Source organism: Sorex araneus, chromosome X (assembly GCF_027595985.1).
Source record: "Sorex araneus isolate mSorAra2 chromosome X, mSorAra2.pri, whole genome shotgun sequence".
NCBI classification, from domain to species: Eukaryota; Metazoa; Chordata; class Mammalia; order Eulipotyphla; family Soricidae; genus Sorex; species Sorex araneus.
In genome coordinates this window covers 121,933,211-121,951,064 of record NC_073313.1, presented here as the reverse complement: position 1 = coordinate 121,951,064, position 17,854 = coordinate 121,933,211, and the positions used below count along the sequence as shown (strand labels likewise).

The window sequence follows — 17,854 nt, the reverse complement described above, 5'->3', positions numbered from 1 at the left end:
GTGTTTTGTCATTGAATTTTATGTAATTCTAAAGCAAATTGGGAAGCCTATGATCCCTGTTCCTCCTTTCAGGGAGTAGTACAAGGTGGTTGCAATGAAAAGGAGTTCACGGCTCTGATAGCAAAGTTTGAAGTCTATTCAAGGGAGGGAGCAGCAGTCGAGAAGAAACTCCTGCAGCCAGTCCTCAGACAATTCCTGCTGACCTCTGTGTGACATACTCGTTGCCATTGTTGGTTGGTGCCTTTGACAATGTGCAGCAAAGAAAATGGTCATATAGAAGCCCAGCCTGGCGTGTGTACAAAGGAAGTTTATGAAGCAATATTATAATTCACTGAATAAACCCCCAGAATATTTACAAATAAGTTCTCTGGCAAAAATTTTTTGTATGTTCATGTTGGTGCAACTGCTGCTGGAAAGCTATAGGAAGCGCTTTGTACCCAAAATGATATACACCACAAAGCATGATCACTGAACTTCAGTGAACGCTATGCTAAAATTTGTTGTGGCAGGGTGCTTGCCTTGCGTGTATTCCATTCCCAGCAGTGCACATAGTCCCCAGAGTATAGGGATGGCTGGCGGTTCAACATATTTCTCCCCTTTTCTTTGTCTTATTTCTTTCTTCAGACTGTAGGCAATGAATTTTTTCTTCATTGTGCTTGTTCTCTGGTATTACAATAGGCGTAATACTCCCTCCCATTAATAAATCATTGCAGTTTTACTGGTAATTTTGTACAGTATGTTGTATGAATTACTGCACTGAAAAGGCAAACATGTAAAATGTTGAGAGATTGTTGAAGTGTAGGGTTGGGAGGGCTGGAGCAATAGCACAGCGGTAGGGCGTTTGCATTGCACGCGGCAGACCCGGGTTCGATTTCTCCACCGCTCATAGAGAGCCCGGCAAGCTACCGAGAATATCTTGCCCGCACGGCAGAGCCTGGCAAGCTACCCGTGGCATATTTAATATGCCAAAAACAGTAACAAGTCTCAAGATGCAGACGTTACTGGTGCCCACTCGAGCTAATCGATGAGCAATGGGATAACAGATAACAGTGACAGTGACAGTAGGGTTGGGAGATAGTGCAGGAATTAGAACACATGCCTAGCAAACACTTAATCCAGGTTTGATATGTAACACCATATAATCCCCTAACCACCTCAGGATACATCCCTGAGACCTCCAGCACCACATAGGTTGCTCTGGTATTCCGGGCACATTAGTGCCTTTGCATTAAATTGCCATCTGGTTTACTGGTGGTGCCCTGGACCTCCTGAGCACCACTTGGGAGTAACCACCAAATAATTCAGGTGTATAAAACAGTAATATCTTTAAAATTAAGAAAGTTGACTAGCATGTTATTTACCTTGTTAGAAATTGAAGCAAATGAGTGCCTAGCGAGATAGTACACTGGGTAAGGCACTTGCCTGGCATGAGGCTGATGTCCAATCCCAGGCACCCCATATGGTCCCATGAGCTCCACCAAAAGTGATCCCTGATAACAGACCCAAAAGTAAGCCCCAAGTGCACCGCCAGGAGTAAGCCTGAACATCACTGGGTGTGGCCCAAAACCAACAAAAAAACTGAAGTGAACACAATATTAGGGAGCTTTAATATTTAAAAAGATGTACATAATTATTATGTAAATACTTAAGGTATTAGTTCATTTAATGGTGACAATTCTATGAAGTAAGTACTGTTAGTATTATTACTCCATTTTTTTAATTAAGGAAGTTAAAGCACAGATGTGTTACGTCACATAGTTGTGGTAGCAAGCAAGGCACTCTGGATTCAGGGTTTTTATTTTAAGAAAATAAATATTAATTCTTTTCGCCACATCCCGCCATCACAGATTATTGTTGGTGGGAACTTGGTAAAAAATAACTCTCATCCACTGCTGCTGGGAATGTTGTCTGGTTTATTCCCTGTGGATAACAGTATAGAGGGTTTTCAGTAAACTTAGAATGAGCTGCTATATGATCCAGCAAGTCCACTTTTGTGTTTTTACCCCAAGGACAGAAAAAGTTCATTTGAAAGGACATATTCACACTATTATTCATTTCAGCACACACATCTTTTTGAAGTAGTACTTGTGGGCCCTTGGAGTACAAACCAAGAGTGAAACTGCTAGGTCATATGGAAGCTCAATTCTCATTTCTTGAGAATTGTCCATATTCTTTTCCAAAAAGATTGAGCCATATGATAGTTCTACCAACATCCCCACATCCACACCAGCACTGGGAGTTTCTGTTCTTTTTGACACGTTCCTCTCTCTGGTGTGAGTGCTATTTCATTATTGTTTTGATTTGCATTTCCCTGATGATAAGTGACTGAGTGTATTTTCACATAACTATTGACTATTCTCATGTCTTCTTTGAGGAATGGTCTGTTACTCTCTTATCACCGTAATTTGAATGGGGTTGTTTGTTTTTTGTTGTTAAGTTTTTTAGGTGGGTGCTTTATGTATCTTGGATATTAACCCATTGTCAGATGAGTGATGGGAAACTATTTTCTTCCAATTTTGGGGGTGTCTTTTTCATCTTGATATGATTATTATGTAGAGGAAGCTTCTAAATTTGATGCAATCCCATTTATTTATCTTTGTGTCTCTTTGCTTAGCCATAGAATTCGAGTCCTTAAAGACGCCTTTAGAGTCTTATGGGTTTATGTCTGACACAGAGGCCTTAATCTATTTTGAACTGACTTTTATGCATGATATAAAGTACAGGTTTGGGCTGATTTTTCACCCTTGAATAACAGTTTTTCTCAACACTATTTGTTGAAGAAGCATTCCTTGCTCCATGTCATACCCTTTGCTCCTTTGTTGAAGAAGAGCTGCCCATATATCTGACTATGTTTCTGGGCTTATTTCTATTCCATTGGTCTGAAAGTCTTTCTCTATTCTGGCATTACACTTTTGATTACTACAGCTTTATAATATGATTTAAAGTTGGGGAAAGATCCAGAGACTATAAAACAAAGCTCCCTGAAGAGAGCAACAGAGTCTCCTGCCTGCCCCCGCGCCTGGCTGTTTTTATACATATATGTCACATTTTACTTACACTCAGGCTTATTACTGAAAACCATTGAATGGGCTTAAGAAAACTTCTTGCCATAGGGCCAAGCAATAGTACAACGGGTAGAGCGCTTGACTTGCATGCGGTTAATCTGGGTTCAGTTGACCCGAGCTCGATACCCAGAATCCCATATGGTCCCTGGTGCACCCCCAGGAGTAATTCCTGAGTGCAGAGCCAGGAGTATAACCCCTGAGCACTGCTGGATATGGCCCCAAAAAGAAAAAATGAGAGAAGACTACCATAGTTTTTTTTTTTGCAAAGTAATTTTTTACTGAAAAATATATATAAGGAGAGAGAAAGATACATACATGTTCAAGACAGAATATGGGCTTCTCCAGAGGGCAAAAGGTGTAAGTGTTCTTGAGCCCTGTGAGAGTCACCCTGCAATGATCATCGTTTACAAACAAAATATTCTTCTGATAGGATTTCTCCTTGCTGACTTCCAAGGCTTCCTGCGAAATGATATTCAAACCAACATCTGAATCTTATTATTAAACGCCTCTTCTTGCAACTTCTGATTTTCCTCAATGAATATACTATTTGGAAAACTGTGATGTTTATTACAAATTATTTCCCATTGTGAGTGATGAAAATGTATGTAAAGTGATATCATGATTAAATTCCTTTACTTAGCAACTTTCTTCCTTCCTACAGTATGACAGATGTAAATTGTAATACAGGCCTTTATTACAGGCCCGGAGTCAGATATCCTAGGGCAGAAGGGTTCAGATACTTCCTGCAATTGTGCTGCTAAGTTTCAAGCTTTTGATACATGCCCACATGCCCGTATTGAATTTCTACACACAGGATTTCCCCAGTACTTCCTGCCAATTATATTTTGCTACGGTCTCAGCTTATGCACACACCTCTTCCCCTTGCTATTATCTCCTTGTACCCATCATGTCTTAATTTAAAAATCATTTTCTGTAGGAAATTATAGGATTACATAGTCTCAGGTAGTTTAGGTTTATTGAGTTACTCCCATTACAGTGCTCCCACTCCTCTGTGTTTATTTGTAGCTTCTTTCTTAGTGTTCTGTTGACTTGTAAACATTGTTTTTCTCTTCTCCTTTAGTCCTTTGCATAGTTTATTCAGAGCCATGTCCTTTCTGTATGGACACAGGAAGACTTAGTAAATATTATGCTTTTGTAACCTTATGTCATTTGACTCTACATCATATTTTCCTCCTGGGCATCTGTTCTCTCAACCTAAGCCTCAGCTGCCCTTACTTCCTAGCACTCCCAAAAGCAGGGTCCCGAAGAGGGACGAGACAGACCCAGGGCAAGCGGTGAGTTGTGTGCTACCCTGGCATCGAGATGGGCCTGGCCAAAGTGCCTAATGCTTAACTATAAGTTAAGAACTTGATCATGGACAAATGTCATGATCCAAACAGTGATAACTAGATTTGGACCCTGCTAGGGTTAGGAGTGATTAATCTGGCCTGTGTGCTGTAGTCTGAGCTTGTGGCAAGATGTTGCCAGGAGAGCTGCCTTGCAAGCCTCAATGTATCTCTTGCTTTGTCCATACAAAAATAACTAATATTAAGATGTTAATGAGTGTTTGATATAAGGAGAGGAAAAAAAATCCCTTAAGAGGTATTTTGCCTACTGGCAGTCAGGAAGGGCTTTGGAAGGCCCCTAGGTTGTGTTTCCTTTGAACCTGACAGCCCTCAGGAAGGGCTTTCTTATGTTGATTTTGCTACCTGGCAGTGTGTAACCTAGGGGCAAGGTCAAGAGAGGAAAAAGGGAGGAGAGAGATGGAGAGAGGCTGCAGTAGATCCAGAAAGAGGATGGAGCGAGAAGTGCAGGAGATGGGAAAGATGGAAGATTGAATAAAGGGTAACTAATCAGCAACCAGCTTGGTCCTCATTCTTCCTTCGCCTGCCCTTGGTCAACGGCCGTCCTGATCCAGCCCATACACAGCGGTTCCAGAGCACCGAACGCAGGCGGTGAGGCAGAGCCGCCCGGAGAGCCTGCAAGTGCACACGCCCCTCGGAGTACTTTTCTTTTTTACAGGAAATCAGTGAACTGATGTATACTTATCTAAAAGATCTCAAGAGAATTAAGAAATGGATATCTCTTTCTCTCTAGCAGACAGTTTCACATGATATGGACCGCATAAACCTTCTAGAAATAGAATTACACAATTAAAAGTTTTAAATCGGGTACAGTAGGTAGGGCATTTGCCTTGCATGCGGCCAACCCAGGTTCAGTCCCCGGCATCCCATACGCCCCCCCCAAGCACCGCCAGGAGTAACTCCTGAGCATTACTGGGTGTGACCCAAAACAAAAGCGAAAGTTTTAAATCACATATTTTGTATGATGCTCTTCTTAATCTATTTGCAAATTATTATTTAAATACATTTGAAAATAGGGAAAGAGCCAAAGGAATCAAAAAAGTAACTGTTGATTTAATATAATCATTATGAGATTTTTTCATTAAGTATGTACATTACATGACAACTTTAATCTTTTAATCTACATAATAGAGCTTAATCTCCTTGATTTAATTGCTAAGTTAACATGGTGTCTCCTTCTTTACATAATATGAGCTTGAGCATCACATCCTAGATATGACTGAGACCTGTGTAATCACCACTGCCTTGTGATTTCATCAAATACCAAAACAGATATATGAGAGATGGCACTCTCTATCCTTGAAGGAGGAGACTGGAACTCTGGTAGCTTATGTTCTACCCTGCCATATATCGTTGGCCCAGCTCAGACTAGAACCTACACTTTTCTGAACACAAAACTCTTCCCATTGGATATACTATTATGGAATTTGTTCCTATCAGTATCAGGAGTTGGTACTTACTCTATAAAATGTGGAAATACATATTTAGGAATAAAGGAGGAAAATTAAAATATCCATCCATTCTACAACACACCAAGAAAGAGTTTTTTTTTTCAGGGTTCCCATTTTGATATTGGAAAACAATTTGAATTATAGCATCAATTGAGTGGGATCATATGTGGCAACTGTTTTTTGTTTCTATAACTGTGAACCATATTTGAATGGCAGTAATTCCAATAGAGTAAGAAAATTAGGTATAATTTATCCTTTCAAGTTTATATTGAAGAAAATGACTGATAAAAATCTGAAAAAAATGGTCAAAGAAGAGAATCTCTTTCTTTAAAGTGTTTCAATTTAAACCAAATTACAATTAAAGACAAAATCAACATATTTTATAGTAGAAATGCAAATCCCAGGAAGAATAAATAGAGAACAACATTAAGTTGCTTTCACACAGAGTCATGATTAATTTGGACAAAGCCCTTGCATCTAATTAATTTGGTAATACACCAAGACTTAAATTAAGCACCGCCCATTTACAGTGTCAAAACTGACATGGTTGAATAGAAAGCAAGCTTTTCATGAGTACAGAGGTAAATGCCTACAGTGAAAGATAAATTGATTTCCTACATGAAAAAAAAATGCATGACATGATTATTCTTCAGTGTACTGAGCATTTAACTAAGCATGAGAAGATACTTGAAAATTTGACTCATGACCAAATTTCCCCTGTAGAATCCTAGAAGTATGCACTATATGAGCAAAGACATCCACGCTCACTTATGCCAACCTGGTCCTCACCTTTCACATATTATCTCAGTTCCTTTTACAAAAATGACCACCTCCTGCTGCCCTCGGATAAACTAAGACCCTTCTCCTGTGCTGGTCAAAGAGTATAGCACCCAACCACAATAGTTTGGAGTGTATGTATGGGAAGGAGGCAGATGTGAGTTGAAGTCCTGGTTCCATTTAGTTTTCAGCACAATGGTGTTTGAGATTGCCCGTCATCTGCTTAGATTATTTGACCAAACTTTGTAATTTACCTATACATAAATGGTCCAGTGTCCTCATTGACTCCACTGAACCTAGACTCATCAACTTTAGCATTCTTTGTGCCCTGAGAATATCCATAGACTTTCAGGTTTACCTTGCCCTCCACGTGACCTTCTCCATCACACGGTCACCTGGAGCTCAGAGCTGGGTCGTGATGTTTTCCTCTTCAATGTATCTCAGCTCACAGAATAGAAATACCAGATAAAATCACTCTCACTTTAATGAAATGAAAAACAAACATAACTAAAGCCACAGTGAAAACCACCAGAGCTTTAGAACTAGTACAGGGACCAAGGTCTTGCAAATGGCCAATCCTAATTCAGTCCCCAGCACCACAAGTAGTCCCCTGAGTACCACCACCACTGGAGGTATCTCCAGAGTACAAAGCCAAGAGTAGTTCCTGTGTATTTTTCAGGGTAGCCCAAAAAACAAACAAAAAATTGCAATTTTAGTTTTTTCTTTTCTCCCCTTCCTGGAAAAAAATATCAATATGCCCAATCCCAAAGTATTCTCACATATTGAGAGTTCAAATGCAGAGAAATAGCCCATTTTCTTCTACAAATCACCTAACACATGCCAAATCCTACAAAACTGCATTCTCAATGCTCCCTTTCCTTGTAAGGGCTCCCAAGTGGTGCTCAGGGGCCTAGAGACTTTTTTTTAGGATTCTAACCAACCAGGTTGGAAGATGCTAGGGCTCAAGGATTCAGTGCTGCTCTAGTAACCCAGTGCTGCTCAGGTCCAAGATGCCAGGGACCACCACCAGTGCCAGCCCAGCAGTACTTGGGGACCATGATGTCCTGGGATACAACTGAGGTAAACAATTTTTTAACAACAAATCTGTACTATCTCCTGCCCTCTAATAACCTTCTTTTCGAGATACCTCATGTGTGTCTATTGTGTGTATTTTACCTCAACAAAGTCAAAAATCACCAGAATTTGTTACAGTTCCTAGTAGTCTTTGTCTAGACGAGAACACTGACAAAGAGATGGCCTGAATTGGTTGACAGTAGCACTGTTGTCCCTTTGTTCATCAATTTGCTCGAGCGGGCATCAGTAATGTCTCCATTGTGAGACTTGTTACTGTTTTTAGCATATCAAATACGCCACGGGTAGCCTGCCAGGCTCTACTGTGCGGGAGGGATAATCTCTGGTAGAAATTCAGAGTGGTGGAGACTCAGTAAACATAAGTATGACTATGCAGAGGAAGGATCTACCCCAAGAATGGATCAAACTGTAACACTGAAAGAGCTACATTCCTGGGGCTGAGGCGATAGCACAGCGGGTAGGGCATTTCCCTTGCATGCGGCTGACCCCGGTTCGAATCCCAGCATCCCATATGTTCCCCTGAGCACCGCCAGGGGTGATTCCTGAGTGCATGAGCCAGGAGTAACCCCTGTGCATCGCCGGGTGTGACCCAAAAAGCAAAAAAAAAAAAAAAAAGAAAGAGCTACATTCTTCCTAGGGGTGTAGGAAGAGCACCGCTTCCAGATCAGTCTCCTTTAATCCAACTGATTTTAGAAGAAGGCTGTTGCTTAATAGCAAAAGCTCAGAGACAAATGTAGACCTGAAAGGAACAGCAGTTCTGGGTGTGATTAGGACAATAGATAAACATATTCAGACCTCAACACAGCCCCCCTTTTCATTCTGTGAAGACCTCAACCCCTGGAACCACTATGTATCTCTATCCCTTGTGCAAAGCACTCTGTTAGGGGCAATTTATACTGTTGGTTGTTCTATTTTCTGATCATCACAGTGTCTTATTAACAAAAAGATGCTCTATTTGCACTGGAGTATTTATACACACAAAGGATGGCGCTATATATTCAAGACTATCCAGTAAGGGGGCAGTATCAGAGTAGTATCCATGCCACTTTTTGTGCTGGAGAGATTACAGGGGTTAAGACCCTTAAGTCCTTGCACTAGGGTAGTCCTGGTGAGTTTTTAACCACTGTATATGGTTCTCTGAGTATAGTGAGAAGAGACCCCTGAGCACAGAGCCAGGGGCAGGCCCTGAGTACTGCCAGATGTGGTCCACCCAAATTCCAAAATTGAAAAAAGAAAATGGAAAAAGGGAATCCTTCCTTTCCTCTGAAAATCAGTTTTGCAGTATTCATGAAGAGAATACTCCTGAGGAGCAAGGATTCAGCTTTAGCAGACCTGAGTTCTAGATCAAGTATATGAAAATGAAAAGTACTCAAAAGTTTCCATGCAAGATTCTCGCTCAGATGGTAAAAATCTCCATTTTATTCACAAGTGTTTCTTCTTTCAGAAACGTCCGCTAAAATTATGAATACGGTATGACTACTTTAAGGAATGATTCTATTCTTTTATTTAATAGAAATACCACAGAGGAATAGAAGATGTGACTCTATAAGTTTAACATAATTAGAGAGAACTCCCTCACGGGGGCTTCCCAGGAATGTGAGCAGACTAGATGGCAGAACACAACAGCTGTTACTAGTTGGTGTTGTTGAAATTATAGAAAGTGCACTCCCACACACTCTTGATGCCAAATGTGTTTGCTCATTTTCTGAGCCCATATTATCAGGGCTTTATTAGCAAGTTTATGAGTCTTTTACACATAAGTTCTATCTCAAACAATTAGTGGGTGTCAGATGAGTGTTAGGAAGAGAATTGCCTGGGTCATATGAAATCTCAGTCCTTAGGTTTTTGAGAAAGATCCATGTCGTTTTCCGAAAAGGCTGGATCAATCCACATTTCCCCAACAGTGAATGAGAGTCCCTTTTCCCCCTGTATCTAAAACAATATGGGTTTTTGTAGTTCTTTTTGATGCATATACCAGTCTCTGTGATGTGAGGTGACATCTTATTGTTGTTTTAATTTGAATTTCCCTGATGATTAGTGATATAGAGCATCTTGTTATATGCCTTTTGGCCATTTTTATTTCTTCTTTGAGGAAATCTCTTCTCCCTATTTTATAGGGTTGGATATTTAGAATATACCCCAAGGGCCCCAAAACACAATTCAAAAAAGACATCTGCACTCCTATATTCATTGCAGCACTATTCACAATAGCTAAAAATTGAAACAACCCAAGTGCCCAAGAACAGGTGATTGAATAAAGAAACTATGGTACATATACACAATGGAATTCTAATATCCATAATAAAATATGGAGTCATGCAATTTGCTGATGATATGGATAGATCTTGAGAGAATCATGCTTAGTGAAATGAGTCAGAAGGAGAAGGAGAAACACAGAATGATCTCAATCATATGCAGGAGGGATATAAACATAGTAGGGGAAATATCAATGCCCAAAGACCTTAGAAATGAAGAACAGGAGAACTGGTCCTTAGTAGGAACCTTGTCAGAGGGCTGGGGTGGGGAAGACAGAAAGATCAGAGAAGTATTGTAAAAAACACTATGACAATGATAGAGGGAAGCATTCACTCTGAATGAGGAATGGGTGCTAAAAAAAGGTAAAGTGAGATGCTTGATACCTTATCAGTAACAGTATTGTAAACCAAAGTGTCTAAAAGGTAATAAAAAGAAAAAAAGAAAGAAGTGTCTGCCATAGGAGCAGACTGGGATGGGGGTGGGGGTGGGAGGAAAACTAGGGACATTAGTGCAGGTAAGTGGACACTGGCAAAGGGATTGGTTTTGGAACATTGTACACCAGAAACTTGAAACTCAACTATAAATAACTTTGCTTCTTGAAAAATCATAGTGATTCAATAAAAATAAATGAACAGATGAGGGGGCTGGAGAGATAGCACAGCGGGTAGGGCGTTTGCCTTGCACGCGGCCGACCCGGGTTCAAATCCCAGCATCCCATATGGTCCCCTGAGCACGGCCAGGGGTAATTCCTGAGTGCAGAGCCAGGAGTAACCCCTGTGCATCGCCGGGTGTGACCCAAAAAGAAAAATAAATAAATAAATGAACAGATGAGAATTAGCAAAGTGATTCTGACATATCACATTAAAGGCCTTGTGTGCGTTTCCATTAAAAAATGCAGACAGAGATCCCAGAACATTTCTCTGATTAAGGGAGTTTAGCCATCTAGAAAATTTGAGCAGAAAGTTTACAGGGATCCATGTCCATGTTAATTCACTTAGTGACTGTATACAGTCATTATGATGTTAATAAGGTACTGCTAACAGTTATTTATGGATTTCTTTGACAGATTTTGGCAGAAAAGAAATTTTTCCTTGTGTCCATTTCCAGGAACGAGGACTGGAAACATAAGAACTGTTAGGAGGGACTCCTTTAATTGCTTATGACAGATATGTAGCAAGGATATTGGAACACATACTGCTGAGGTGGCTAATATCTTCTCCTTGTGTTTACTCTCCAGCAGCAGGAATCCAGACTTGGCACCTCTTTTCCCTACGTAGAAGAGGTGTGTTGATGGGGTTAGGAGCAGAAGCTGCGTGAAATCTGTTTCTTCTATCATTTATGAAAAGTAATATTTAAGGAAACAATTTGGCTCCTTGTACCTGGTAGTCCTCTGAGGACACAAGATAGGGTAAGTTAGGAGGTCTAAGCTCCCTTCAATGAGTTGGCACCTGAGCTCCAAGTCAGCTCTTACGGTGGTTCAGTTCATATTCCATCGAGTCTGGGAATATAGTTGTAAGGTCAATTGTTCTGTCTGGATGAAACTATAGATGATGCACAGGCAGTGTCCTTGAAGCATAGAGCCATCTAGTCCAATGTTCAGCTCAGACCTGAGAAGGGTTAATAGAGGAGTGATTTTAGCAGCTGCATCTACAATAAAAATGTGTTCAACTGGGACCAATTTTTCAAAGAATGTGAAGACTTAACATTTTAATTCTTACTCTCTGGTTAAAATTTATTGTCCCTTTAACTAACAAATATCTAAATCAACTAAAGTATAAGGGCACATATTTTCTAACTCTATGCCAAGTAATGGGTTTTCTAACATCACAAGTATTTAGTAATATGATATGCTGCTGGGAAAAAGTTTGAATACTCTTCATTTTCTCTTATTTTGAGTCCCTGTTAATGATATGTTTCATATTTGCATTTACAAATGCTTACCAATGGTTCAATTTTATTTCTCATTTCAAGTAGTATGTAGAATATAGCCTGTGGTTATTCTAGAGTTTAAAGCAAAAGTCAATCAATGCATTTGTATTTGTACAGCTTGTCATTTAAATGGAAAATGAGGGACCAGGAACACTGTACATATAAGGAGAGGTGTATGACTAACTGCAGCCAACTCTTTGTGCTGATATTTGATAACATATATAAGAGAAGAGTTTGAGGCTATGTCACCTGGTACACTCAATTCTGACTGACAGTTTCTCAGGCATACACACCCCAGGAAATGGATGCATTTGTTCACATGATACAGAATTTATATCATAAGAAACCCACAATCAGCTTACTAGAAAAATCTTAGGAATATTGTTTTCAGGAGGGTAAAAGTTGCCAAAGTGTTTTGCTTATGGAATCACTCTATTTTGATAGCTAAAACATGTAAACAGTGATATATTTATTATTACTTTTTAAAACCCTGTGTGAAACAAATCATTATTTCAGCCTGACAGATGACAAACACAGATTCCCAAATGTAAAATTAATATTTCAGATTTATCTAGTGGGGAACAGAATAGTAAACTTTTGCCTCCTATAGTTAGGATGCCTAACTATCACCTTGATAGATGATGACCTTCAAACTAATAATTTGAGATATTGTAATTAACATGTTTATACTAACTTGTCCACCTGAATATTAACTCCCCAACACCTCTTTGAAGAAGCTTATGCTACAGATGAAAGACTAGTGCATCATCTGGTAGAAGGTAATGAGACTAGAATCATGACCAAAATATATAATTCATTTTTGTCTCCTCTTTATGTGCATTTTTTCTTCATGCAACCTTTACCTGAACATAGTTTGGAAGCTCAGTTGGAAAGTAATTTTCAATATTAACATACAAGGAAAATTAGAGCACATAAAATGACGAGGAATTAAAAAAAAGTGATTGATCATCTCCTCTCTATTTTCTGCTCCCTTAGCAAACAAGAAATGATTTGTGAACCAAATAACCCATTATGTGAACGTGGGTGTATATTATTTCTTACTGGCACATTTCCAGGTGTTATCTCTAGAATTTGTTGTGGTAGGAAGATTAAACATCACCAGGACTCATGTGTGTTAAAGTCCTACTATGCACCATCTCTTCTCTAGATATTTCCCATTAGCTCCTATCTATGATCTGCAAGGAAGGTTTCATGAGTCCTCTTTTACAGATGTGTGAGACAGGCAAAACAAGGTTACTCCAGTGTTCACACCATGTAAGGGATATGTATGTGGTTCTATTCTGTTTCCTTATCACAATATTCAATGTATTCTCGATAGAGGTGATGCCATTCATCCTTTAAGGGGCCAAAAATTGATTATTGAAAGTAATTGAGTGGTAGAAATGGCAATGATCTATGTTTATACAAAAGGACATAAAACATCATTAACTTATAAGCTGTGGTATGACAATTTCACATTATAGAAAGAATGGTTGATAAGGAAATTGTCGAGAATCTCTCACTGTTCGGGATGGAGCAATAGCACAGCGGATAGGGCATTTGCCTTGCACGCAGCCAACCCAGGTTCGATTCCCAGCATCCTATATGGTCCCCTGAGCACCGCCAGGAGTGATTCCTGAGTGCAGAATCAGGAGTAACCCCTGTGCATTGCTGGGTGCGACCCAAAAAGCAAAAAACAAAACCAAACCAATAATGGCTACTTCTGGTGATGACTATAAATAAATGAAACTTTTAAAAAAAGAATCTCTCACTATTAGAGCAATAAGAAAGATGAGGACTATTTCGTATATCCAGCTACCATTATATATGTAATCTTCCACCAGATTTATGGACTGGTTGGTTGTTTTAATATATTGTTTTTATATTTCCCATGGGTACTCACGTTAACTTAAAGTCACTTTAATTTATAGTAATGCCTCACATGCAACAAATCCCAACTTCATCCCTACCTAACACCACATGATACCCCAAACACCTCTAGGTGAGGTACCCTACACCACCACAGACTCCAAGGAACAGCAACAAGTCCTCTTGCCCTCTGAGAATCACTAGGATGGGTCTCCAGGCCTCCTGAAAACCACTTAGGAGGCCCACAAACAAGGTATATAAGTGAATACATTATAATACTTAAGATGTTTGAATTAATAAATGAATGAATAAAAAAATGTGTGTGAAGAGTCTACTTATTACCCGAGGAAAAATACATATACCTGGATAAAATTAAGTACACAAATTAACAAATCATCACCATGCATTATTGTCCCACAATTTAAATAGGCCAGTGAAATAGTCCAAATAGAGGAATTACAAGAGAAAATGTGGCAGATTCATATAAGAGAATTTTATTCAGTCATAAAAGTAATGGTCTTCTTATATATGGTGCAATATTCACAAACTTTGACAACAAAGTGAAAAAACACAACATGTTTTATGACATCATTTATGTGAAATTTTCAGAATAGGCAAAACTGTCTCTATGGTACTTTGGGAACTGGAATGGGGATGAAAATTCAATGACTATTCAAGAATGTGGGATTTTGGGGGGACTAATAAAAATGTCTAAAATTCTATTATGTGATTGCACAGCTTCATTGTTAAAGGTTCAGAAATATAAAAAAATAAAATAAAACCAATAGAGACTGGAGCGGTAGCACAGCGCGTAGAGCATTTGCTTTGCTCCCGGCCAACCCGGGTTTGATTCCTAGCATCCCACATGGCCCCTAAGCACCACCAGGAGTAATTCCTGAGTGCAGAGCCAGGAGTAACCCCTGTGCATCGCAGGGTGTGACCACCACCCTGGAACAAAAGCAAAAAACAAACAAAGAAAACCCTGAAATACTACACGATCTTAAAATTCTTTCATAGAAATATGTTTCTATTGAAAACTGATCAGAATCGCGGCAGAGGCAGGTTTTAAAAACTTTTGGCTTGGGGGTCACACCAGGCAAAGATCAGGGGAATTCCTGGAACTACACTCAGAAATTCCTTCTGGCGGTGCTCAGGGAATCAAACCCGGGTCAGCTGCAGGCAAGGCGAGCACCCTCTCCGCTGTACTATAGCTCTGGGACCACGTTTTTAAATTGAAAAGTGAGGTAGATCCACTTTTGCCATGGAGGTTTCTATTTATCAAAAGATCTCAAAAGACAAAACATAGCCTTATCACTCAAACATTAGCATTCGCCTCAGTGTAGAAAAATTGCTGGTATCCCTCTCCCTATCCCTAGAGTATGCTTTTCTAAGGTCTCTGTCTCAGAAAATTCCAGAAAGCTCAGGGCTGGTATCTCTCCCTCCCACTCTCCTAAGATGTCAACATGCAATATATACATTTGCCACTAGGTGGCAGAAACACAGTAGCATAAATTTTTTTTCCTGCGCAGTTTTTGTCAAATCTCCATCATCTTCTACCGGCCCCCGACCCTATATAAAGTATTACTCTAATTATGCCAGGAAAATCAGATCGGTGGGAAATATTGTGATAACAGATGCTGCGGCCCTCCGGACCCACAGGATGTGACAGCACCAAGAGACAAATAACACAGGGTGGGAGGGGACTGAGAGGAAGGGGCATCAGAGGGCCTCAAGCCAGCTGTTCCATGCAAGGGACAGAGAGGGAGGAAATGACAGGGAAGCCTCTCAGGGAGAGGCTAATGCAGAAAGTACACAGTTAAAGCCACAGCCAACGTGGAGGGGATAATGGACAATTATGCACATTGCCTGTGTCCAGATTACACAGATTTGGGGAAATAAATATCAAAGCAACACTGAGATCCCATACCACACCAATGACAGTGTCTCGTATAAAAAAAATCTTGATGGGTTTGTGGTGAGAATGAATCTTCATCCGCTGTTGGTGGAAATGTCGTCTGCTTCAACCTCTAGGAAAATAGTACTAAGAGAAGTCAAGAAAAAAACCTAGAATTTGGGGGTCGGAGTGATAGTACACTTTCTCTCCACATTGGCTGGTCCAGGTTTGATCCCAAGCACACCGTATGACTCCTGGAGTACGCAGGGAGTGATCTCTCAGTGCAGAGCCAAAAGTAAACCCTAAGCACCGAGGGTTGTGAAACACAGAAACAAAAGACAATTCCATACAATTCAGGGAACTTCTTGGCATCTAGACACAAAACACAAAAACATTGAACATTAATTCAAAGGATCCTCCCTATATCTGTTGTCACAATAAGTCCCATAGACAAAAGATGGAAGCAACCCCAAAGAGCTGCAGCTGATGAATGAATCAAGATGCTGCGAATATATACATGATGGATTAAGTAGCTAATAAAGTAAGTAAGTAGCTCTAATAAAAAATAAACTTACAATTTGCAGCACCATGGATGCAACTAGAGAAAAATAGGCTGGTCAAGACAGTCAGAAAGGAAAGGACAGGAACAGAATGACCACTCTCTCACATTGGGACTTCAACATACACAGCAAGATAGCAAGAAAAATTGAAAGGCAAAATAAGTTGATAAATAAGCAGCACAATTGTATTGGGGTAGAGCAAGTTTGTGGACTTGTGAAGGTTCTAGAATCATGTTTGTGAGAAACCATATTAATAGCATTATAAACCACAGATTCTACCTTTTAAAAAATAATGACACACTAAATTCCAAGTTACATTGGATTGCCACAATTGCATATATCATCTCAATGGCTAGAAGTATAGTCAGGGGTCTAATAAAACAGTTACAATGAAAATAATTAGATGATGAAATATTGATTTTAAATGGATCAGATTAGCAGCACTAAACTTTATATTCTAATTATGGTGAAATGTACACATTAATAGTATTTTTAAGAAGGTATATTAGTTACATTATTTAAATTCGATTTCATAATGAACAATGATATAAATTTCATGGTTTTAAAATATACTTTCAGACATTGAAAAGAGAGGCTTCCACTGTTTTTTTTTCATATATGTAGATAAATTTGATAACTGCAATGTTTGGAGAATAAAACAGTAATGGAACTAAAGTTTCATCACTTGGATACAATGAAATACCAGGACATTAAAAATGTTAAAATGGTTTACAAACTTAAATTTCTTTTATACAAATGAATTTCTATGGAAAACTTTCAGAATAAGGTCTGAAGTATGTTTTAAAGTCTTTTAGCTTTGGTGCACGCCAGCCAATACTCTGAAGTAACTCCTGCCACCACACTCAGAAATTTCCTCCGTGGTGCTAAGAGATCATATGGTTGTCTGGGGATCAAATCAAGGGTGATCTCAGGCAATGCAAGCACCGGACCCACGGTACTGTAGCTCTGATGCCAGGTTTTTGAGTTCTTAAGTGAGCTAGACCTACTTTTACTAGGATGGTTTCTAGCTATTTATCTAAAGATCTCAAAAGACAAAGCATAGACTTTGCATTTCAATATACAGCATTCTCCTCAGTACAGAAAAAGAGCTGGTATCCCTACCCCTGTACCTTTAGGATGCTTTTCTATGCTCTTCCGTTTCAGAGATTCCAGAAAGCTCCATCCAGGCTGGTGACTGACATCTCTCCCTCCCACTTTCCTCTCAGACGTCAACATGCAATGCATACGTTCGCCACTAGGTGGATGTAATACATGATGGATCATAAATTTTTTCCTGCGCAGTTTTTATCAAATCGCCATTTCTTCTTCCAGGCCCGACCCTTTGTAAACATTCATCCTAAATATGTTTGGGAAACCTGAAAACTGTGAAAGTCTTTTATGACATATACTGCGCCCCTACGTAGCTACAGGGGGGACAGCACCAATAGACAAATAAAATAGGGTGGGAGGTGTCATCCCTTGCATGAAACAGAGGTCCTCAAGTCAGCTGTTCCATACAAGGGATGACAGAGTGTGGAAGCGACAGAGAAGCCTTTTAGGGATAAGCTAATGGAGAACGTATCCTTTTATAAGTCAC

General features: G+C 39.6%; 1 protein-coding gene across 3 annotated transcripts in view; it reads right to left on the bottom strand.

Annotated features, from left to right (window-relative positions):
* Positions 1–17,854, bottom strand: part of LOC101554047 (nuclear RNA export factor 2-like) — an 89,463-nt gene that overhangs the window by 23,104 nt on the left and 48,505 nt on the right. The window contains exon 1 of one of the 3 annotated variants that reach the window (XM_055122025.1): positions 17,388–17,466. The exons of the other annotated variants lie outside the window; for them this stretch is intronic. The gene's annotated coding sequence lies outside the window, so the exon portion shown is untranslated. Of the gene's footprint in view, positions 1–17,387; positions 17,467–17,854 lie in introns of those variants that run through there. 3 annotated transcript variants of the gene reach the window in all.